The following is a 25,280-nucleotide window of genomic DNA, read 5'->3' on the forward strand; positions in this document are numbered from 1 at the left end:
TAGTTTGGTTGATTTTGTCCATGTTTTTTACAAGAATTTTATATAACTCAGTCACCTTCAAGTTTGAAATCAGTGTCTCCTGTAAGGTGTGTCTGTGATATCAAATGCGGGTCTTCTCAGCTGCCGTGGTGTGAGGGCATTCATGTAGGGGCCAGCAGTGTATGCCTCTGGGCACAATGATGTCAGCCTCAGCCACTTCCCGCTCACTCCAGGTAAGATTCAATTTCTGTTATTGACCCTTGGCTCCTTAAATATAGAAAAAGCCTAAAAATGGGGTATCTGTCTATCACTTGTTATTAAGTTGTGTAGGCCCTCATGCATGTTTTGCCTCAATGACATATTGTACCCAGCGTTTATCACATGGCTTTTCACATCTTCAAGCTTTAGTGACTGCTTAGTCTATGTAGAGTATGAATATCTATTCTTATTTTAAGGTTTAGTAGCAGTAATAGCTGGACTCAGTTATGCAAATTCAAACACGATACCTTCTCCTTTTGACATCTCTCTGCTTCCATTTCCATTCATAACGACGTGCACAGTGTTCCATCATTGCTTCGCTTTTGAGTCCAATTTTAGGATTTGGAAAAAATGAAAAATAGAGTGACCAAATAGGCAATTTTGGAGGAACTGTAATGTTACTGACCATGTCTATAGGTATACCAGTATGTGACTAAAGTGAAACAATACTGTGAAAAAATTTAAAAATCATTACAACATTAAATACAGTTGGAGGAGAATCTCTAATTTTATTTCCCTTTCTCCCTTCTGTTCCATCCATGCATTAAATATTTGAGCTTAAATGAAACATAACACAAGATTATATTGGCTTTTAAAAATTAACATTGTAGCCCTGGCCAGCATTGCTAAATTGCTTGGGCATTGTACCACAAAGCAAAAGATACTAATCTTTACAGAAGTGCCAGTTTGATTCCCAATCAGGACACATGCCTGTGTTGTAGGTCTGGTCCAGTTGAGATGCATACCAATTGATGTATCTGTCACACATCTATGTTTCTCTCCCTCTCTTTCTCCCTCTCTTCCCCTCTCTCTAAAAATAAATAAATCTTTAAAAATTAACATTGTAATATTTCTTCATGTTAATGTGTTCTTCCTAGTTTGTATTAATGATTACATAATATTTTACCAATTGATGTCATATTTAACCATTAATTTGTTTGCCTTTTATTTCCAATTTTATGGTGTAGAATGATACAATGAATGCCTTTCTGCATATAACTTTTCCTTGAAAATGCATAGGAATAGGATTATTAGTTCAAAGTTTGGGCATATACTTAGAAAAAAGGAGGACTTCCGGCAAGATGGAGGAATAGGTGGACGCACCGTACCTCCTCGTACAACCAAGATTAGAAAACCAATAATTTACAACAATAATTTACTATCAGAATAACACCCAGATCCAGCAGAGGATTTATCTGAATGGAAGTTGGGCAGCCAAGAAGCTGAAGTAGACGCGTTCATCCAGACTGGTAGGAGAAGACGAGCCGGCAGGCGCGGGGCTGGCTCCGGTCGGCAGCGCGCGGAGGTTGGGGCGGGGGAAGTTTGGCGCGAACTCGGAGCCAAAGCCATCCGGGGGCGCAAGAAGGCAGCGGTGATCCCTGAGTACTCAAGCTGCGGCTGGCAGACCCAGAGGGGTAGCAATTGTGGACCAGGGCAGAACTCGCGCCCAGAAGCCCAGACAAGGGTCTAAGTCCAGGGGAACGGAACTACCGCCATTGTTTTCTCCCATCCCGCTCCCGCCCCACCCCCACATATAACGTCACAATCTAGCGACTGGGGTGCCCAGCCCCGGTGAGCACCTAAGGCTCTGCCCCCCACCGTAACAAGAGCAACCAGACCGGAAAAAAAAAGGAGAGACGGGGAAAAAAAAAAATGTTTTCAACAGAGCAGATCAGTCCCCCAGGACTCATCCTTTTGAGCGACCAAGAATTAGCCAATCTATCAGATGCGCAGTTCAAAACACTGGTGATCAGAAAGCTCACGGAACTAGTTGAGTTTGGACGAAATTTAGATGAAAGAATGCAGATTACCATAAAACAGATGCAGGAAGACACGCGGAGGAGAGCCAATAGTGAAAGGAAGGAATATGAGTCTCAAAACAATATAGTGGACCAGAAGGAAGATAGAATCAACCAAGCAGGAAAGCATGATGAAATAATTCAAAAAATAGAGGAAAAGATTAAGAGCATCCAAGACACCGTTAAACGTTCCAATATCCGAATTATAGGGGTACCAGAATCGGAAGGGAAAAGCAACAGGTTGAGCACGTATTTGAACAAATAATAAAGGAGAACTTCCCCAATCTGGCAAAGGGAACAGTCTTCCAAGAAATCCAAGAAGCTCAGAGAGCCCCAAAGAAGTTGGACCCAAGAAGAAACACACCAAGGCACATCATAATTACATTAGCCAAGGTAAAAACGAAGGAGAGAATCCTAGAAGCAGCAAGAGATAAGGGGACAGTAACCTACAAAGGAGTTCCCATCAGACTGTCAGCTGATTTCTCCAAAGAGACCTTACAGGCAAGAAGGGGCTGGAAAGAAATATTCCAAGTCATGAAAGACAAGGACCTACATCCCAGATTGCTCTATCCAGCAAAGCTCTCATTTAGAATGGAAGGGCAGATAAAGTGCTTCTCAAATAAGGTCAAGTTAAAGGAGTTCATCATCACCAAGCCCTTATTTTATGAAATGCTAAAGGGACTTATCTAAGAAAAGAAGATAAAGAAAAGACATGTATAGTAAAAGGACAGCAAACTCACAAGTATTAACAACCACACCTAAAGCAAAACCAAAAGAAACTAAGTAAACAATTAGAACAGGAACAGAACCACAGAAATGGAGGGCACATGGAGGGTTAGCAGCAGGGGGGTGGGAGGAGGAGAGAGGGGGGAAAAGGTATAGAGAATAAGTAGCATAGAATGTAGGTTGAAAATAGATAGGGGGAGGGCAAGAATAGTACGGGAAATGTAGAAACTAAAGAACTCATAAGTATGACACATGGACATGAACTAAAGGTGGGGAACGTGGGTGGGAGAGGGGGTACAGGGTGGAGGGGAGAGAAGGGGGAAAATGGGACAACTGTAATAGCATAATCAATAAAATACATTTAAAAAAAAGAAAAAGAAAAAGGAATGAATGCCACAAGCTATCAAATTACCCTATTGTTCTTTTTCTTTTTATTTTTTTAATTTTATTTTTTAGGTATAAAAGTGAAATTTTAAAGTATATTTTACTAATTGTGCTGTTACAGTTGTCCCAATTTTTTTCCTTCTGCTCCCCCTCTGCTCAGTACCTCCTTCCATCCAGCAATCCCTCCCTTTAGTTCATGTCCATGGGCTGTACACATAAATTCTTTGGCTTCTCCTTTTCCTATACTATTCTTAATATCCTTCTGTCTATTTTGTACCTACCAATTTATGCTTCTTATTCCCTATACCTTTTCCCTCTTTCTCTCCCTTCCCCCTCCCACATGATAATCCTCCAAATGATGCCCATACTTATGATTCTGTTGCTGTTCTGGTTGTTTGCTTAGTTTTTTTTGTTTTTGTTTTTGTTTTTTTAGTTTCAGTTGTTGATAGGCGTGAGTTATCATTTTAATGTTCATAGTTTTGATCTTTTTCTTAAATAAGTTTCTTTAACATTTCATGTAATAATGGCTTAGTGATGATGAATTCTTTTAGCTTTACTTTGGGAAGCACTTTATCCCCCCTTGCTAAACCATAGCTTTGCTGGATAGATCAGTCTAGGTTGTAGGCCCTTGCTTTTCATCGCTTTGAGTACTTCTTGCCAGTCCCTTCTTGCCTGCAAGGCTTCTTTTGAGAAATCAGTGGACATTCTTCTGGGAAATCATTTATAGACAACCCTCTGCTTTTCTCTTGCTGCTTGTGAGATTCTCTCTTTATCTTAAACCCTGGGCATTTTAATTATGATGTGTCTTGGTGTGGTCCTCTTTGCATCCATCTTGTTTGGGACTCTTTGTGTGTCCTGGACTTGCATGTCTATTTCCTTCACCAAATTAGGGAAGTTTTCTTTCACTATTTGTTCAGATAGATTTCCAATTTCTTGCTCTTTCACTTCTTCTGGCACCCCTATGAGGCAAATGTTAGACCTCTTGAAGTTGTCCCAGAGGCTGCTTTTACTACCCTCGTTTTTTTTATGGATTCTTTTTTCTTCTTGTTCTGATTCATTGTTTTTCTGCTTCCTTGTATTGCAAATTGCAGATTGTATTCTTGACTTCATCCACTCTATTGTTGTTTCCCTATAAATTGTTTATTTCAGTTAGTGAATCCTTTGTTTCTGACTGGATATATTTTATGCTGCTGAGGTCCTCACTAAGTTCCTTGAGCATCCTTATAACCAGTGTTTTGAACTCTGCATCTGATAGATTGCTTACCTCCATTTAATTTAGCTCTTTTTCTGGAGTTTATTCTGTTCTTTCATTTGGGCCATGTTTCTTTATCTCTTTATTTCGGCAGCCTCCCTGTGTTTATTTCTATGTGTTAAGTAGAGCTACTTTGTCTCCATGCATTGGTAGTGTGCCTTAATAAATAGATGTCCTGTGGGGCGCAGTGACAGAGCCTCCTCTGTCACCCAAGCTAGGTATTCGAGGTGCACCCTTCGTGTGGGCTGAGTATACCCTCCTCTTGTAGTTGAACCTTGGTTGCTGTTGGAAGATCAATGGGAGGCATTTACCCAGGCCAGTGAGAGAAGGATTGGCTGTGACCACTGACCACCAACCTCCACCCTTCATGGAGGATCGGCTGTGCAGGGACAAGGGTGGTGGTGGTCTGACGTGGACTGTAGCTGTCCACTGGAGATTTGGTCCTGAGGTGTCCTGGGTGGTGCAGACCAAGGTCAGCCCCAACTCGTGCTTTGCCCCCGGACCACCCTTCCTGAGTGATAAAGCAATCTGAGAAGTCTGCTACTTGTGCTGGGTTTGGAGTTTCACAGGTGAAGCCAAGCTGTGAAACTAAATCTGGCTGCTGCTAGTGCCAGGCTGGAGCTCACTGAGGCCAGCTTTTGCTTGTTCGATAGGATTTAGGAGCCAAGACCAGCCATTCATAAGGAAAAGCAGCTTGGGTGCGCCAGTAAGTTGGGTGGGGCAGAGTCTCTGGAGATCTCCAAGGCCGGTCAAACTGTTAGCCAAGTCAATGAAGTTTCAAGTATAGCACTAGCCTGTTGGCTCCTTGGATCTGTAGGGGAAGGGCTCAGGAAAGGGACAATTGCCCTGATGTCACACTGTGCTCACCCTGATGCCACACATGTCAGCCTCTCCCAGCATGCCACTGGTCCAGCCTTTCAAGCTGCTGCCCTGGTGCTGGCTGGAGCTCAGAGGGAATGAGTCTGAGTAGGTGAGTCCATGTGTGGGTTCTTTAAGGGGAACTGCTTGGGGCTCCAGAAGTTTGTTCCACCAACTCAATCCCCACTGGTTTCTGCAGCCAGAAGTTATGGGGATTTATTTTCCTGGCACTGGAATCCAGGGCTGGGTGGCCTGGTTCAGGTCTGGGACTCCTCACTCCCAAGATATCCCTCTTGAATTTTTATCCATGTGGGTGTGGGGCCAGCCTGTTCTGCATCTGTGCCCCTCCTAGTGGTCTGGATGGATATGGTGGTTTCTTCAATTCTGTTGTTGTCAGACTTCCATTCAACTCAATTTTGTAGTTGTCATACTGCATTCAACTTGATTTCTGATGTTCCTCAGTGATGGTTGTTCTATATTTTAGTTGTAATTTTGATGTGTTTGTGTGAAAAAGCAAGCCATGTCTGCCTACACTGCCATCTTGACTGGAAGATGTGTCTAATGTTCTTTTTAGAATATCCTTTATAGTCATCTGTTTTTTTCAAATTATGAAAAACATTTTACAATCATGTTAACTTTTATATTAAAAACACTGTTAGAATAGTTTATGTTGATTGGGATTTAGAGCAAGTATTTATTGCAGAGATGCCGCAGAGAGGACTGTCTTTACAAATGGGATTTCTTATGCTACAAACCATATATTTATCTTATTCATCAAACACTGATTGCAGAATTACTTGGAAGGAAACCATTGCAACTGGACTGATACTCCCTAAATTCACATTATTTTAGCTGAGTTTTGACTCAACAAGCAATTCAAACTAAAGATGGCTGGTATTTGCCAATATAGACTTGTTTAACATTTAGTTTAGTAGAAACTCCAATTTAGAGATTTTATTATTTTCCTCTACATCAAGCAGTGATGGGAAATTTAGCTGATAAGTTTGTTAGGTACTGGCAGACTGTTTCTTCACAGCTCTGGGGGAGAACAGACAGCAATGAAGAGTTTCATGTCTTTTAGGATGAGTAAGTGACCAGCCTGACATCTTTACCCAAGGTATAGGCTGATCAAGTACTTGGTCTTGAGATGACAAGACTCAGTCTTCTAAGCACTAGATTCTGATCTCACATCAAAACTATCAGGACTGTGTATTTGGAGACATAGTCTTGACCCTTACCACCACCCTTTTCAGTCTTAAAGAACTGAACCAGGCAGGTGATTGTTATATCTAGTACCTGAAGGTGGCTGGAGAAATAGGAATTGGTCAAAGAACATCTGTGGGCTACTACAACAGATATTAATCACCATTAAATTAGCCACAGTTTGAGTGTTTTATTCACAAGAGAAGAAAATCTTTTTCTTCTGGAGGATGCTCCTACCAACTGAGCCACACCAGTCAGGGCTCTCCACTTATTGAGATCTTCATTTCTCTCAGCATATTTTGTAGTTTTCAGTGTATGAATCTTGGCATTCTTTTACTAAGTTTTTTCCTAAGTAATTTACTTTTTGATACTATTGTAAATATAATTGCTTTCTTAATTCATTTTTGTTATTCATATAGAGAAATATAGTTGATTTTTGCCTAGTGATCTTGTATCCTACAACTTCGTTAAACAGGTAGTTTCTAGTATAGAGAGAAATAGGGAGAGAGAAATATTAATTTGTTATTCCACTTATTTTATGTATTCATGAGTTGATTCATTTTTTTTTATCCTCACAGGGACAAACTTGCAACATAGGCATATGCCCTGACCAGGAATTGAACCTGCAAACTTCCCGTTTATAAAATGATGCTCCAACCAACTGAAATACACCAGCCAGTGGTGGATGATTCTTGTATATGCCCTGACTAGGATCAAAACTTGCTGTATTAGGATTACACTCAGACCTGGCTGTTGAGGCTCAGTGGATTCAGTGCCAGCCTGCCAACCAAAGAACTATGCTCTAACCAACTGATCTACCCAGCCAGGGCCTTTATATGCTTTTGTAAAGAGGATCATGTCATAGGCAAATAAAGGCAGTCTTTTTTTTCTTTCAATCTGGATGCCTTTAATTTGTTAGCTTCTTGCACTAGCTACACCCTCCAGAATAATGTTGAGTAGAGATGGTAGGAGCCTGTGTCCTTGCCTTGTTTCTGATCTTAAATAGAAAAGTATGAAGTCGCACCGATAAGTAAATTAGCGGTAGGTTTCCCTTAGACACCTTTTATCATATGTTTCTGTTAACATAAGATGGCTTGGTCTCACCCAAAGACTTAAGAATTGGATCTCAAGGAGTTGTAGCCTAGGCAATCTGTACTCGAGTGGTCCAGATGACAGAGTTAGTGGTGACCTACACCAACCAACCAAGAGCCACTTGCAGAAGCCAAAGAGGAGCTCCTAATGACGCTCCTAGGACAACCACTGAAGAAAGGATCTCTAGAGCCCTACAGCTTTCTTCAGCCCTTTGTTGGATGTAGGAAGCAACAAAATAGCCCAGCTATAACATTGGGCCCAAGGGCCCTCAAAGAAAAGTGACGAATTTTACACAGCGGTAAACAGCAGCCCAACGTTTCAGTCCTTTAAGAATCAAAATGGGCCCTGGCTGGCATAGCTCAGTGGATTGAGCGCTGGCTGCGAACTAAAGTATCACAGGTTTGATTCCCAGCCAGGGCACATGCCTGGGTTGCGGGCCACGGCCCCCAGCAACTGCACATTCATGTTTTTCTCTCCCTCTCTTTCTCCCTTTCCTCCCTCTCTAAAAATAAATAAAATCTTTTAAAAAAAATCGAAATGGGTCAAACAGAGAAAAACTGGAGCAATTAAATTGTTTGCCTAGGTCGTTATGCCCAGGATTAAAATCTCTAGGGCCTGAGTATCAGATAATTAGCATTATTGTTTAGCCTAATGATGGTTTATAATAGTCCTGCGGCCTAGCCAAACTACCACAAAGTGACACTGTTTCTATGCGGAAATAATTTTACGTTCTTAACAAACGAATTACAAAAGCAATTTTCCTGTTACCTCAACCCTGGGACCCAATCCAACAAACGAGGGACAGAGAGAATGTAGCTAATACTATTGATTGGCGTGCATTCGAACCAACCTACAAGGGAAGGAGAGTACGCATGCACAAGTCGTCATCCAATCAGTACGCAGCGGCAGAGACAGGGCCCGTGCAAACGGCCACCACAGGGTTGGCGGACTTGTGAAGGAGCAAAGATGGCGGAGTAAGGAGCTCCGCTGTGGCCCGGCCTACTCCGGCCGGGCTAGGCCGGTGCCCGGGCGATCCATTGCTTCTGCTGACTCATGCGAGGTAAGCCCGGAAGGCCAGCGACGAGAGGACAGCTAAGAATTGGCCCGGCCCAGCCCTGCGGTGGAGCCTGCCTGCCCTGGCACTGGCTTCGGCCGCGGTGGGTTTCCTCCCGAGCTGTCCCAGGGTGGCCGCACCCGCCTTCTGGGATATCACCACTTGGTCGTCGACCGGCCACTGACTGACCCCAATACCATGTCTGACTGCCAGGTGTTCCCTGGTGGTTGCGCCCACCCGGGTGTGTGTGTCTGGCAGCCTCTGTGTCTGCCGTTGGTTTATCTTTTGAAGAATATATTTATACTCCTCGCCTCAACGGCTTCGTTGTCACTGTTTTGCCTGAGGCTCCTGTATCGATCCAGGCCTGTTACGGTTAGGAGTATTTTGTGTCCTTGGTCCGTTGACCTTGAGGTTTGGTCTAACAGGTTGCCCCTAGGATTTTTTGGTTTGTTCCGAAATCAGAGATCCCTAGGATTTTAATTTGAGCCTGTGTATAGTGCATGTCCCCTTGCCACCTTGCTACATCCATTCGTTCCCATCCCACTTCAAACTTGAAAGAGCTCAGTAAGAAGCTTTGTCCCTGTGTGACCTACCTCATAATTCCCTAAAGGGCATTAATCTCGGCTTTCTCTAGGTCTCGGTAGAATTCTCCGTTGTTTTCCAGAGCTAGAGTCAGTATACAATTTTTACTTATTTATTTCTTTATAGAGAGAATTTAGATTTTTGGGAATTATTAGAATGTAATTTGTGTAATATGGTGGGATTGTAATATGGTGGGATTGCAAAGTGTAATACTGTCAGGCATTTGTATTCGGTTTTTGTTTAACATTATGGGGTATCTTTTTTTGTAATTTAGGTTGTTACCACCCCTCAGTCGTTCTTTCAGTTAAATTCTGGGAAAAGTTCCTATTATCAGGTTTCTGAATTGGTGAAGCCTGTTTAAAACAGCATGTCAGTTGGGTCCAGTTCAAATGACATGTCATAATACAAATGAATGTTTCTGATAACGCTGTTTGCTGGCCCTGGATTGAACAGAGCTGAAAATATCAGATAAAGGGCTTTTAAATACCATCTTCCTGTTGATTTTGTCAGGACTAGGTTTTTTTTTTTCATTCCAGTTAGGAGAAGAAAGAAGATACGGAGTAGAGGAAAGGAAGAGCTTTCTTCCTCTCTGCCTTACAGAGGGGAGTGGTCATCTGTACTAAAGCAAAGGTCTTTTGTGGGGAGAAGAGAGTCTGGAGCATCATCACCAAATGGGATAGTGTTCCATAAAAACTTGAGAAACACTGCCTCAAGAGTTTTGACATCTTTATAAAATAAATGCCAATGCAGGTAGACAGTAACTTCTGACTGTTCCTTCTGAATAGTTTTCGATAGTGATGTTTTTTAGAAAAACTTGATTTATTTGAGTAATTTTGCACAAGAATGCAAATAGCACCAGTGAGGGCTGTATCCTTACTGTAATGTTCTTTTTATTTTTCCTTATCACAGGAAGAACATTGACTTTTAGGTGCTTTTATATTCATCTGGAAAAGAAAAAATTTTGAACTCAGGATTTGGCAAGTGAGTAATAGTCGCTAATGCTTCCAAATACTGTTTAAGCAGCTTGAAAATAGCTAGATAGAAGAGGAACGATAAACCATTAGCTAAAACAGAAAATGAACATCCAAAGTAACTATAAATAATTGATATGTAAGCTTAATCTTTTATTTTCAGCAATAACAATGCATTAAGTATAAAAAGAAAAGAAAGACTTAATCATTTGCCCAAACCCACTGAGCTACAACAGTCATGGTTACAATGATAAATTAAAAAAAATTTTTTTTTAAATTTAACTTTAGAGAGAGAGAAACATCGACTTGTTGTTCCACTTATTTTTGTATTCATTGGTTGACTCTTGTGTCCTGACTGGGGATTGAACCCACAGCCTTGGCGTTGAGGAACAACACTCTAATTAACTGAGCTACCTGGCTAGGGCATGATAAATTTTATGTTACATGAATTGTACCACAATTTTAAAAAGTGGAAAAAGGTAAGTAAAAAACTCTAACTATAACCCCGGTTGGCTCAGTTGGTTGTAGCATTGTCCCATAAATCAAATGGTCACAGGTTTGACTCCCAGGCAGGGCACGTGCCTAGGCTGTAGGTTTGGACCCTGGTCAGGGCAGTTAAGAGAAGCAACCAATTGATGTTTCTCTCTCTCTCTTTCTCCTCCCCCAACCTTTCCCCTTCTCTAAAATCAATAAACTTGTCCTCTGGTGAGGATTTAAAAATAAAAAATTCTCACTATATATTTCAATATTAAGAAAAGGAATAAAAATTGGGCAAAATGCCTTTTAAGTGATAGAGTCTTTATCATATGGTTTACAGGAGAGGCTTTATTGCTTGGATTTAGAATCTTAAGGTTGACAGTAATGGAAACTTGACATTGGGCATAGCACAATGTTGCTAGTAATTTACATATCCATAGGGAAATGATATAAATAAATGTAGGTGCCTCCGAGAAGTACTTAAAAGGTAGCTTTAATTCTGGAAATGGAATGATCTCATATGTATTAAAGGGGAAAGCAAGGTGCAGAACTAAGTGTATCATATGCTTTCATTTTGGGGGAGGAAATAAATCTACTTACATAGATTTTATGTAGCTGTAGAATATCTCTAAAAGGATATGCAAGAGACACTATAGATCTTATTTCACCTTCTCCTATCTTGTGTATTTGTTACCTTTCAAGTAAATAATTTAATATATCCAAACAAAGGAAGCACTCAATGAATATTTGATAAATGACTGAGAAGTTATATTTTTGCCTAAGCAGTAATTTTACATTACTATAGTCCATTCATATCTGGGGGCAGAAACAAGCCCAACACTTTTTTTTTTTTAATTCGTCATCCAAGGATACGTTCATTGATTTTTAGAGAGGAAGGGAAAGTGAGAGAAACATCTATTGGTTGCCTCCCCTATGTGCTTTGGGAATCAAACTCGCAACCTAGGCATGTGCCCTCATCTGGAAATAAACCCACAATGTTTGGTGTTCTGGATGAAGCTCTAACCAACTGAGCCACCTGGCCAGGACCCCAATAGTTTTTTTTAATAAGACACTGAAAAGACTTAAGTTGAATGACAACGATAGCCACTGTGTTTTGCGAAGTGTGTTCTGAATTTACTGCTTACATAGCAAAGTAAGAAAGGAGTCTTTCACTCCCAAGCCTTTAGGGAAAGCAAAGTATATTGATGTATGACAAATGACCTAAAATTTAATGAATTAAAACAACAGTATATTGCCCTGGTTGGTGTGGTCCAGTGGATTGAATGGTGGTCTGTGAACCAAAGGGTCACTGCTTCGATTCCTAGTCAGGGCACATGCCTGGGTTGCTGGTCAGGTCCCCAGTAGAGGGGACACGCAAGAGGGAAGTACACAATGATGTTTCTCTCCCTATCTCCCTACCTTCTCCTCTCTCTAAAAATAAATAAGATATTTTTTAAATATTTTAAATCTTTACTCTCTACAAAAACAAAACAAAACAAAAAAAAAACAGCAATATATCCCTAACTGGTGTGGCTCAGTTGGTTGGGTTCATACCACAAAGTGAAAGGTCGCCAGTTTGATTCCCGGTCAGAGCACATGCTTGGGTTGTGGGCCTGGTCCCTGTTTGGAGTACATGTGAGAGGCATGTGTTTCTCTCACACATTTGTGTTTCTCTCCCTCTCTCCCTCCCTCCCTTCCCCTCTCTCTTAAAAAGAAAGAAAATCTTTAAATAACTAGTATACGTGTATTATCTCTCACAGATTCATGTGGGTCAGAAATTAGATGGCAGCTTAGCTGGGGATTTCTGGCTTGGGGTCTCAAAAGGTTGCAGTCAAGACACTGTCTGGATTGGCAGTCATCAGCTCTAATTCCATAGTGGCTCATTCACGTGACTGGCAAATTCATGCTGGTGAAGGAAAACCTCAGTTCTTTGCGATGTTAGCCTCCTTCCCAGTTGCTTGACTGACATCGTAATACAACATCTGCCTTCTCCCAGAACAGGCAGTCCAGGACAAGAAAGTAGAAGTTGGCACTCCACCTATAACCTTGCCTTGGAAGTCACTCAGTATCATTTCCTCCTCATTCTGTTGGTCACTATTTTGATACCAACTAGTGTACTTTTATACAGTAAGTCAAAAGGCAGGGTCCCCAAGACTGCCCTTACGTTAAATGCCAGTTGCGTGTTGGAGGATTCCCAAGCCACGTGAACCGTCTGAACAACTGGTCACAAATTCAGGGGTTCCTATGACTCTGTCCAAACCAACTTATGGTTTTGTTGACTTTCTCTATTTTTATATTTTATTTAACTCTGCTCTAATTTTTTTCCCTTTCCTTCTTGATAGCTTTCCATTTAGTTTATTCTTTTTCTAGTTAAGGTGTAAAGTTAGGTTGTTGCTTTGAGATCTTTCCTTTTTAATGTGAGCCTTTACAGCTGTAAATTTCCCTCTTAGGACTGCTTTTGCTGCATTCCATAAGTTTTGGTGTGTTGTGTTTTTGTTTGTTTGTCTCAAGGTGTTTTCTAATTTCCCTTGTGATTACTTTGACCCACTGGTTGTTTTGGTGTATTGTTTAATTTCCACAGGCTCACTTATTGTAAACAAGAATTTAAGAGTTTCCCTACCGGGGACAAAAGACAGTTAAATTATTTATTATTCAGCCCTAGCTGGTGTGGCTCCGTGGATTGACCACTGGCCTGCAAACTGAAAGGTCACCAGCTCTATTCCTGGTCAGGGCACTTGCCTGGGTTGCCCAGTTGGGGTGTACGAGAGGCATCTGATAGATGTTTCTCTGTGCATTGGCACATCGCTGTTTTCTCTTTCTCCCTCCCTTCCCTCTGAAAGTAAATAAACAAAATCTTTAAAAAGGTAAACAATTTGGAAATTCATTATTATACAGTAGTCACTTAGATCAAACCTGATGCTTTATTAGAGGGACTATAAAAAAATGTGACCACTGGGAGGCAGCAATGACCAGGGACCATTTTGGAAGCTAACTACCACATGAAGTCATTTGACTCAGATCTGACTAGGATGACAACTACTGCATTGAAATCCCCTGTTTTCCCTTTCCATTCATTCAGTAAGTCAGGTTTTCTGATACAGAGTTACTTTATATAATCAACAGCACTAAGCAGACTTCAGAGACACAGAAGTACCAAGTAAGCTGCCAACTTCACAGGGATGTATTTGTGTTTTATAGATCAGAGTATATAGTTGCAGTTTCCTCACCTAACTCTAGAACCTATGTCTATTTAAATTTTAACTCATGTTGACTCAGTGTATTTAAGAGCCCTGCTGTTCTCATTCATTCAACAAATTTTTATTAAGTGCTTACCATGGGTCACACCCTATTCTTGGGATTCATCAGTTAACAAAATGGGTTCCTTCCTAGTGGAGCTTACATTTTAGACAAGACAGTACGTGAGAAACATAGTAGGTAACTTATGTAGTAAGTTAAAAAGTATTCTGTGCCATGAATAAAAGAAAAGGAGAGCAGGGTAAAGGGAAATGGTGGGAGTGTGTCTGTGTTTAGAGGGATTGGCAGGGGGCCAATGTAACCTAAATAGGGACTCAAAATAGGCCTCATTGAGAAAATAGCATTGGAATAAAGGTGAAGGGACTTAATTATGCAGATACCTGGGGAAGAGTCTTCTCACAAAGGTGACGGCCAGTACAAAGGCTGTAAGGTAAGAGCATACCTGACATTTGAAGAAGAGCAAGGAGTCTACTGTGATTGGAACCCACGATGAAGGCAGGGAGGGGCATGGAGTTGAGGGTCAGAAGAGATATGGTTGAAGATGGGTGGTGTAGGTCTTAAGGGGAATCTTGCAGGCCAATCTTTGGTCAGAACTTTGGCTTTTATATTGCGCTATTTACTCAGTTTTCAAAAGGGTCCAACAGTTTGTGATACATATGTGGTCTGTCAGGAAAAGTCCAGCCATTGTTAATATAATGAGAACGGTTTGCACAACATCAGTGTAACCTGGCAGCCAAGGAGAGTGGACTGGAATGCACTAGCATGAACAAGGACAACTTCACTGTACTGGTCAGTGGGGGCAGTAGATGCCATTGAGTGAGCATGTGTGCTGTGTGGCCATTGCATTCAAACCAACTTGAGTAACCAGAGCAATGAATCTGCATCAAATCTTGCATTAAGTTTGCATAGTCCTCTGTGGAAACTATTCCGATGATTCAGAAGGCTGCAGTTATGGGTAACTGGCAGCTTTATCGCAACAATGCGCCCACTCATGCATCATGTCTTCTGCAGAGGTTTTTCATAAAACATCAAATCACCCAGGTGACTCAGCCCCGCTACAGCCCAGATTTGGTGCCCTGCGACTTCTGGCTTTTCCCAAAACTAAAGTCATCTTTGAAAGAGGAGATTTCTGACCATCAGTGGGATTCAGGAAAATACAGCGGAGCAGCTGATGGCAATTGTATGAGATCCCAAGGTGCCTATTTGTAGAGGACTGTACCCCTACAAATTGTCCTATGACATGATTTCTTGTGTCTTGTATCTTTTCAGTAAATGTCTCTTTTTCATAGTGCATGGCTGGGTACTTTCTGGACAGGCTTTGTATGTATGTATTTGAAATTTTTTTTTGGTAAATATTTTATTTATTTTTAGAGAGGGAAGGGAGGGAGATGGAGAGAGAGAGAAACATCAATGTGCGGTTGCTGGGGGTTATGGCCTGCAACCCAGGAATGTACCCTGGCTGGGAATCGAACCTGGGACACTTTGGTTCCCAGCCGGCGCTCAATCCACTGAGCTATGCCAGCCAGGGCTTGTATGTATGTATTTAGAGTGTAGAAAAACGGAATAGTCATGTCTAATATCCAAAATTGGGTATTTTGAAGAAAATACAAACTTATGATATTCTAGCATTATTTCCAAATATTAAGATAATGATTGTATGCATTTTTATTAGTGCTGCTGAAGGAATATGAAGAAAAGGTACTCTGTTTTTTGTTTTTTTTTAAGGCTTGTTTTGTACTTGTTTGGTTATATATTCTGGAAAGAACTAGCTTTTTTATTTAAATCCTCAGCCAAGGATATGTTTATTGATTCTAGAGAGAGAGAAAGAGGGAGAAGAGAGAAGACATCAATGTGAGAGAAAAACAAGGATCAGTTGTCTCCGATATGCACCCCAACTGGGAATCAAACCCATAACCCAGGTATGACCGCTCACTGGGAATCCAGCCTACAACAGTTCCGTGCACCAGATGATGCGCCAACTAACCAGCCACCTGGCTGGTCCCTGCCAATTATCTTGCCATCAGAATCCAACTGTCTAACTCTAGTGGGTGGTGCGGTTCTGATGGCCTGTCTGTGGATTGACTATATTTTTTCCCCTTACAGTGCTGCTTTGGCAACAAGTGCAAATTCCATAATTCTCTTACTCTTGATTTGATTCTGAATTAATTTACATTTGCCTTTCATAAGTTTTGATTCAGAACTGTGTCACCTTCAACCAGAAGAGGGTATTCATATTCAGTGAAGTAACTTTTTAAAATGTATATGACATACTAAGAAATGAGGACTAATTAGCTAATTGCAATTTGCCATTTTTGTAAGCCATAGTAATTTAAGCTGTTGATAGCATCAGTGATTTTTAAATGTTATATTATAAAATACACATAATGTAAAAGTTATCATTTTAAACCATTTTTACCAAAAATTGTACATTTTTAAATGTACAATTCGTTGGCATTAAGTACATTCACATTGTTGTGCAGCCATTACTAGCATCTATTTCTAGAACTTTCTCATCATCCCAAACAGAAACGCAGTACCCATTAGTAACTTTCAATTCCACTTTTTGTCCCTATGATGTGCTTATTCTAGGTACCTCATTTAAGTGGAATTATACAATATTTATTCTTTTTTGTCTGATTGACTTTTGCAGATACTTGCAATTTAGCAAGTGCTATGTTTAACAGCAGTAAACTGCTGATGTTTTTAAATGCTTGCATTTGGTGATCATGATACAGTACAAATTATTTAACTTATACTCTACAGTTGTTCAATGTTAGTCTCGTGTAGTTGAAGATAATTCAAAGTAAGATGCTTCATATATGGCATGAGTCTTGAGTATTTAGACATCAGATTTGGAGTACAATACTGCTTTTATCTATTTATCTATTTCAATCCTCACCTGATGATATGTTTATTGATATTTTAGAGAGAGAGAGAAACATCCATTGGTTGCCTTCTGTACACACCCCAACGGGGGACTGAACCCACAACCTTTTGGTGAATGGGATGATGCTCAAAACACCTGAGCCGCCTGGCCAGGGCAAGTAGTACACAGCTTTTAAACACAAATATTTTATACCATTTTATGGCTGTAAAAACTTACAGTATGTTACTCCATTCGGCATAAGAGGAAATTAATGTGTATATTTCACTTTATGTAAGTTTTTATATACATCTAACTTTTTTGTATCATACTTAATATATTTTTTTCTGGCTACTGCTTTTGCTTTTCTGATGACAATACTGAATTTGGTGTTATGTTGGACATTTTCTTTTAGATAAAGTGTAATCCAAAACATTGTTTTCTTTCTATGTGTTAAATATTATTTTTAAAAGTAAGCTCATACAGGAAGTACCTGTTCTAATCTTCCTGTTTTTAACTTATTTTGTATTTCTAGGTATTTCTATGTTGTCTCCTGGAGTGGATAGTCCTGCCTCTTCTATCCAGTCCCTTTCCATAATCTTGAAATGCGAGTATCTCTTCTCTACACTTCACCTCCATGATTGGAAAGGCAGCTTTTCTTTTTTCCCCACGTCAAAAATTCAACACAGAGAAGCTCCTAGGATGCAGTCATTCTGCCAATTTCTTCAGGAAGAAAGAAGCAACTGACATGTTTCTTCTGCCATTTTCTTAATTGTAAAGAAATTATTTTGCAAGTTGAAGAGTAGTGTTAATTTGAAACAAGTGCTTAGATAGTGGTATTTGTGAACTTTTTACTTTTTGTTCCCAGCAAGAAGACTATATAAATAGCAAGTATCAAGGTTTTTGTTGTTGTTGTTGTTTTTAAATGTCTTCCAGTTTTAGCACTATCATAAGCACAGTTGCAACTACAGGAGTAAATTACAAACATGTTGTAATTGGAAATGGGAGAGATGCTAAATATATGTATCTCCAGGCTCATCCTGTGACATAGATTAACTGGCTAAGAACAGAGGTCCAATATTGCAGTTAAATCTTTGATGTGATAAGCATAACAACAAAATATCAAAAAGTTAATTTCATGTCTGAATAAATCATCACCATCTCTGTATAACTACATATTGTAACATGTAAATCCACATTTTTGGATGAGAAGAGCAATTTTTTTCTCCTAGAGAAGGAAGCTGTCCTGTCTCAGAAGTCTTTGGACATTTGGTATTTTAAAATGTTTTGTTTATCTGTTCTTCTAAGAAAGGGCCATATTGTACAGATGCTAACCCTATGAATGCATGCTTGAAGTTAGTGAAAGTTTGGTAAAAGGAAACAAAAGTTTTGAGTCCAGCGATGGAACCCTGTTCACCTCCCTAGGATGAGAAGCTGCTATTACAAATTACTTCATTCTTTTTTGTGGAGTCTTATATAGCACTTAAGACTTTTTCCATGCTGCTAAAGCTGGAAGATAAATGGTATATGTGGTTTTTCTGTTCAGAAGATGGGATGGACCCTACAGTATAACCTGTCCTCAACTTTGGAGGAATGGGGCAAAATGAGAAAACTTGCCATATGACTCCCCTCTCCTAAGAAAAGGAAGCAGAAAATGACTTACAGTTCCACCTGACTTGATGGCATTTTACATCCTGCAGCTGTTTTTGTAAAAGCATAAATAACTTTTTCATTTGATCCAAGACCAGTATTTGGATGTTTGATTTCTTTTCTAGATGACAGCTGTAGAGTTAAGCTAAAAAGGCTAGGACTCAGGTAACTTTCCTCGATCTCATCAGAGCACGGGCCTCAGACGCAGTGTGCCCAAACTAGTGGTTGGTTCAGTGTACAAGAAATTCAGGTCTGAAAAAAACCTGAAACAAGAAAATAGTTCCAATAAGAAGTATGGGTCTTACTTTCCCTTAAAACTTACACTGTAGAGGAACAGAATATGTATAGAGCTGTTCTTTCAGAATCGGCAGAGGACCAGGGTGTGAATTGTCAGGTCTCTGCATAAGAAGAATGAAATCTTTATGTGTCTGTGATTGGAGAAAGAATTTAAAGCTTCTTAGTTGAAATTAAGAACTAATCATCTTAGATTATCTCTGTGATTTAGGGAATATTTGCCTAGGGGCAAACATGCTGTGATGTTGAAAACTTGGGGCAGATTTACCAAAATTTGAGAGGGATAGAACTGGCCAAAAAATGGAGATGGTGAGCGCTCTTGATTAGTTTAATTGATCAGCCAATTTAAAATGGCATAAGAAAGCTTTGTAGTAAAAATAATAGATAAAATGTCATTTCTCTAATTGAGGGCTATTACTGAGTGGTAAAGCATTGAAGTAACTTGGGGTAAAGGTAACAATTTTTTCTCTTAAGTAACTTCCCAGCCACTTCCTGATATTTTAGTATTTTGGAATCGTTAAGACAACATAATTTACATACATGGGTCCCACTGATGTAATGAGACTATTACATAGAAAAGTCATATCTTTAGTTGTGTGTTACCTATCTCCCTCGTGTCCTTTTGACAACTTTTTGGGTAGGATCATTTGGCAGGAAATAAGGACCCTGCACTCTGAGCATAGTGAAACCATCTCTGGCCCACTTGTTTGAATAGGTGTCAGACTCAGCTTCTGCGGTTGCTTTACATTTTTTCATTTCATAGCTAAGAGAACCACTATTTAATGTTCTTTCAAGTTGTTTCTGCATCTTGTTAGCAATGGCATTTAACAAAATGAGTGTATTCCACTTATATTTGTCCAGCGTTTACTTATATAGAAATTTTTTCCCGGTCTATTTTGGTCCCCTTCTTATGGCAAAAGTTGTAATTTTAGGCAGGACTGTGCCTCAAGCTATAGCTGTGCCTGCTTCCTCTCCTTTGCTCATCCATGTTAGCTGGCAGGCTTGGGTTTTTTTGTTTAAGTTAAAAACGGGATATGTGCAATAGAAATATATATATGTATATTTTAATACTTGTGGACAAATGTTACAAGTTGTTTCAGAACAACAAAATCACCAATGTCTTCCATTTTGAGATGTGTATAGTTTTGTAAGCATTAGTGCTTGGTAGAATATTGTAGTGCCATGTTAGGAGTTAGTGCATGAGCCTAGTAGTAATAATTTAAACTTTGGGATGAATTATAATAACCAATAGTGTAAAAAGTGGGATATTTAGACCTTTTCTTTTTTCATAAGTTTTTGTACCCATGATATTCTCCCTGGAGAGAGATTAGGCCAAAAAAAACTCGTTTATAAATAGTAATGTGGGATCGCAGTGTGAGATACTGTGTTTGAGGACTTTTAAGCTTTCCGTGAGGTAGCTGCAAACCAGCTGCCTTTGTGTCTTATGAACCTCACATCAAACGTGGCCCCATTTCATGATTCTGTTTTGCTCAGTTTGAGGTGAGATTGTTCTTATGCTGTTTTCACATTTTATGTCTTCTACGTTTATTATTTTCCTACTCCTTTTGCATCAAGAAATTATATCGCATGTCTTACTGAGATGCTCTGTTAGTTGCTTAAATGAGTGCTTTTCTAATCTGCAGGTCATTAACACTTTCTGTCTGCAGCATGCCATGTGTCAGTAGTTCAGAGTGTCCTGCATTAATTGTCATGTGCTTTTCCCATTTCCATATTTGCTGAATTGTGTATTGTTGGAATTCCAGACCTTTCAAGGAATTGGAAATGCAGCCAACAGAGCCTGTGTAGGTTGCCATGTAGAGTAACTAACTTTTGCTTGGTCATAGCTGCCTCAGACGGCTTTCACTTTTCTACTTTCCTAGTAGACATTAAAGTTATTTTGTTCTGAAAGTGTAAGATAGCTTACTGTAGAAAAGAAATTCCTACCTCTAAAAGCTGCCTTGAGAACTGGGAAGTGGCAGTTTTCTGGGGTGATTTTTAAATCTCAGTATTAGGAGAGTCCAGGATTTATTGACACAGGTCCTATAGTCAGCATGATAGGAAATGCAAATCTATTTTAATGCAGCGTGTCTTGTGTGTAGAAGCAGACTTGGACAAATAGACTCTTCTGCAGCAGATCTCCAGGGACCCAGGTTTCAATTCTCATAGTGTACTTTAAGTAGTTGTACTCTTGGCTCAAATAGTTTAGTGCCTGTGAGAATCCATTTTCAAAAAGCATTTAAACATTGTTTCAAAATACCTCTGAAAAGGTAATGAATGCAAAATAGCACAGTATATATAGCAAAGGGTATTCCCTATTGCAAAAAAAAAAAGCCATAAAATGAACTGATACTTTTTGAGAGGTAGACTTTTACTAGCAATAACAGTTTTGGCATGTGTAGTAAGTTTCATTAGCAAGCTTGTATAGTAGAGTAAGTATCACTAGAGTTTGTGATGCTCTGTGGTTAACAGAGTTGCACAAAAGGATGTTCTAGATAAAGAGCATATAAAAGGTACTTTTAAAACTATGAATGTATATGAATATATCAGTGAGAAATAGCAACTTTGTGTAAGTTAAAAGTTAAAGACCCTATTGTTTTCCTAGAGCAGAGGGTTAGAGCCATTGAATGAAATTTTTCTAGTGCTTAACCTGGAAATAAATGTACTCTTACTGGTGAAGTCCCACCGAAGCCATCATGTGGGGATTTTGCTTATGATTTTTTTTTTTAAGCACCAGGCTAATAGCATACTTTTTGCTTTGTCACCGTATCTTTCTCCATTAGTTTCCTGGGTGCATTTTTAAAAAGGAACAGTTTGTTGTGTATATGTATTTAAGGTTAAAAAGAACAAGAACTTGGATAGCTAGCTGACCTACGGTTAGTTTAGGGGAGTTAAGATTTAAAGATGTAAAACAAAAGGATTTAAGGGAATAGCCAAAGACAGTATGTTGGTTTTTTACACCTTGTCTAATACAGATGTGCTAGGCCTGTGGCCTGTGACTACTTATTTTAGTCTGTTGGGAACCCAACAAACTAGTTTCTTGATCTGAGCAAGCTTAGCTCACATTAGGATATAATAGTGGAATGAGGGTGACTTCTTACTCCCTTTTACCTCATGTCATCTTGGCCATTTAGCACCTTGAAGACATCCTTGAGAAGACTCGGTCTCTGTTCCCTTGTTTTGCCAGGGGAAGAAAAAAACTAAAAGATAAATGGAGAAGATCTAAGAAAATAGTGCCTCTTGAATATTTAATTCTTATATGGCAACTCCAAAGGATAGGGAGGCTATATTAAACTGATTATAGCTCCTCTTTAAATGTCCCACGCCATCAGTTGATGTTGGAGACATTGGAATAACCAAGCAATATTCAGACATCTGCATGATCATGAGGACACCAGATGTATTACTGTGATGTCAACAGTTTAGTTTCATAGAACAGTTAAAGCTTACCCTTAACAGCCACATCAATGGTTTCAAATGCTAAAATGTGCTACAAGTTTTTGTAGTTTCAAAGTATATAGTTAATTACTTTTCATTGTTGTGGTCTCATGTTTACTCTTGTGTACCTGTGATATGCAAAATATGAAGAGACCCTTGTTCTCCAGGAGTTTACATTATCATGGTGCTGCTGGTGCAAGCAAATTACTTCTAGTTTATTCAGAACATTGCTTGGCTATTAATCATACCATATTTGGAAGGATCCCTTGACCAACCATTTTCAAAACCAGAGGGCTATGCTAAATTTCAGGGCATTGATTTTTGCGTTTACATTGTATTAGCTCTGCTGTTCATAAACTCCTTTCCCCTGGGAGCTGTGCAGGTAATGCTCTTCATATGAATTGGAGAAGAAACCATTCTAAGAGCACCTTTACCATCCCTACACCACTTATGCTCCTCTATGCTACAGCAGGCAAAAGGCCAAGAAACTTACTGCTCCAGAAGACTGTGCATCTCTCAATTCTCTTTTTTTCCCCAGAGTTTTACATCATTCTCTATCCAGAAGGACCAGGATTTACAATTAAATTAAGCCTTTTATAACTGAATAGTGGTCCTAATTTTAAACTTCGTGCGTGACTTTTGTACCTCTCTTCTGAAGCATTGTGATAGATGTGGAGCACCTGCCTGCATTTCTAAGCAATTACTTTATTAACCCCCATTTTTTATTGAAACTTTGCATGTATCCTTTGTTTTTAATTCCTCTGAATCAAGGGGTTTACTTTGCATGTTTATTATTAAAAGTGGGTCTGGATGAAAGTGCAAGAAATAGTAACAGGCCTATAACTCTGATTTTAGAGTACTGATATTCTAATGCATGATTGATTCAAAATGTCCAGTATTACGTGGCTACTAGTAATTTTATATATATATATATATATATGCATTTAATAATGAAGCAATAGACTTAAACCAGTAGCTTGAATTTATTGTTTAGATCATTAGATTTCATTTTCTAAATAAAGATGATCTTAACTTCCATTGAAAATGGGAACTAGATGATAAACAGGAGCAACTGTAAGACATTCAGTCAGGAATAGAGCATAACAGTGCTCATCACCCTCTAACCTCTTGCCTGTTTCCATTAGTCCCTAAGCATGTTTAAAAACAATATAAAAGGCACAAACTAAGCATGTGGAATAAATAAATATAGCTATGGCTATAGTAATCAGAAAGGTGCAGAGTTTCAGAAAGGGTAGGAAAGTAGGGAATATAAGTGTGAAGTATGTAAAATAGATAGGGGTTTGTCTGACAAAGTTTATGTGGCTCAAATTTGCATCTCATGACTAGGATCTTGGAAGTGAATAGAGGCAATGTGCACATATTTCATGTTTCAGGATTTTCAGATAACTAGGCTACTTTCTGGATGGTACTGGTATGGTATCCGAGAAGGGTCCCAGCAGCAAAAGAAACTGCTCCATTTTGTGGAAATAGTCCTGAGAACATTAACATACCCGTGGGTTAGTTTTTCTTTGTTATTGTATTATATTAACACTTTTTTTTTAATAGCCAGAGTTTTATTCTTGATACTTTGGTCAATGACATAATTTCTTGCCTAAAGCTTTTGATACCAGCTAAACAGGAGCAAGTTTTCAAATTTGTTTATTGTGGCAGCTTAAAATTTTTTAGATGATTCCTAACTTTGGAATGATCTTTGTAAATGATTATGGTACATAATGTAAATGGATTACTTATATCCGAAAGAGGCCTAAACAGGATTAGACTAGACACTTTGCTGTGAGATTTCACTCCAAATACCTTTGGGGATGTGTGAGTTTAACATCACTGCAGTGTCTGGTCTCCACTCAAATACAGGAAGTAAGATGTCATATCCCTTGTGTAAATCTTGGCCATGTATTAGTAACATGCCTGTCAACCAGTGAAACCAATGAAGATTTAAGGACTGAGTTTCTGTAAACTCTCCCATTATTCCACTAAGGCATATTAAAAGTTACTGGGAAAACAGACATCACAGATTTCTCCACAAGTCCATATACTTAAGTTTCCTTTTAATTCAAAATAGATATTTTAGGGTTACTAACAATCTTCAGAAGATTTTGTGTCCTGTTGTGATGGTTTGCCATGCCACTGATTGAAATATATTTTTCTCCCAGGGATAAGAAAGATATTCTGGCAATACATTATCATCAGTCCTTAAACAACAGTAATCATTTTAGGGTTTACCCTAAAATTACTCATCACTTGTAATTGAAGGATTCCATTCAAGTACCCTTCACATAGAATTTTATGTACTGTCTTGTCGAGTATAGTTGTCACTGTTTTTACTTGCTGATGCATCTTCTCCCTTGCACCATTGGTATAGACGATAATGTTAAAAGAATTTCATTGAATGTTAAAGTATTACAAAAGGCAGCTTGCTTTTTAATCTATGCATCTTTGGGATTTTAGAAAAGATTTTATTCTTTGATGTAAAAAAGGAACTGCTTTAAGAGTTGGGAACTCTGCACCTGTGTATATGTATATTTTGGCAATAAAGCAGCATGGGCTGAGAATGCACTGAAATTTCACTGTGTTATTTGGAATGGGTCATCTCTAATGATGCCACAAATTATGGAGATGGGAAGAGGAACCTCTACACAACGTGTGCTGAGGTCCAGGCTCCAGCTACCCGAGTTGTGGTTCCCAGTGTCCAGGGGAACGGACAACCATCTGAAAAAAGAGGCATCCCATTTATTTATTTCAAATTGTAAGAGAATGTTTATTTAGAAAGTTACAGAGTTAGAAGTGAGCCATCTGGGCTACATAGGCCAAAAAATAAGTCACAGACTCCTGGCTGGCGTAGCTCAGTGGATTGAGCACGGGCTGCGAACCAGAGTGTCACAGGTTTGATTCCAGTCAGGGCACATGCCTGTGTTGCAGGCCATAACCCCCAGCAACCGCACACTGATGTTTCTCTCCCCCTGCCTCTCTATCTCCCTCCCTTCCCTCTCTAAAAATAAATAAATAAAATATTTTTAAAAAAAAGTCACAGAGGCAAAAGAAAGGTCTTGAGAGCTTAAGTAGAAGGCAAGGAAGGGAAAGGTGGGGGCATGCTCCCCAAAGGGACAGAGCACCTAAAGGCATCCCATTG

At 39.4% G+C, this 25,280-nt stretch overlaps 1 long non-coding RNA gene across 2 annotated transcripts; it reads left to right on the forward strand.

Annotated features, from left to right (window-relative positions):
- The first annotated feature begins 8,116 nt into the window (after positions 1-8,116).
- LOC114491353 lies at positions 8,117-24,706 on the forward strand. 2 transcript variants are annotated; one of them, XR_003684081.2, is made up of 4 exons: positions 8,117-8,611; positions 10,097-10,168; positions 15,706-15,809; positions 17,289-24,706. It is a non-coding gene; the product is annotated as an uncharacterized LOC114491353 (long non-coding RNA). The 2 variants fall into 2 exon arrangements; XR_004904605.1 differs by lacking the exon at positions 15,706-15,809 and having other exon boundaries at positions 8,184-8,611.
- The last annotated feature ends 574 nt before the right edge of the window (positions 24,707-25,280 follow it).

The sequence above is a fragment of the Phyllostomus discolor genome, chromosome 1, assembly GCF_004126475.2.
Source record: "Phyllostomus discolor isolate MPI-MPIP mPhyDis1 chromosome 1, mPhyDis1.pri.v3, whole genome shotgun sequence".
Lineage (NCBI taxonomy): Eukaryota > Metazoa > Chordata > Mammalia > Chiroptera > Phyllostomidae > Phyllostomus > Phyllostomus discolor.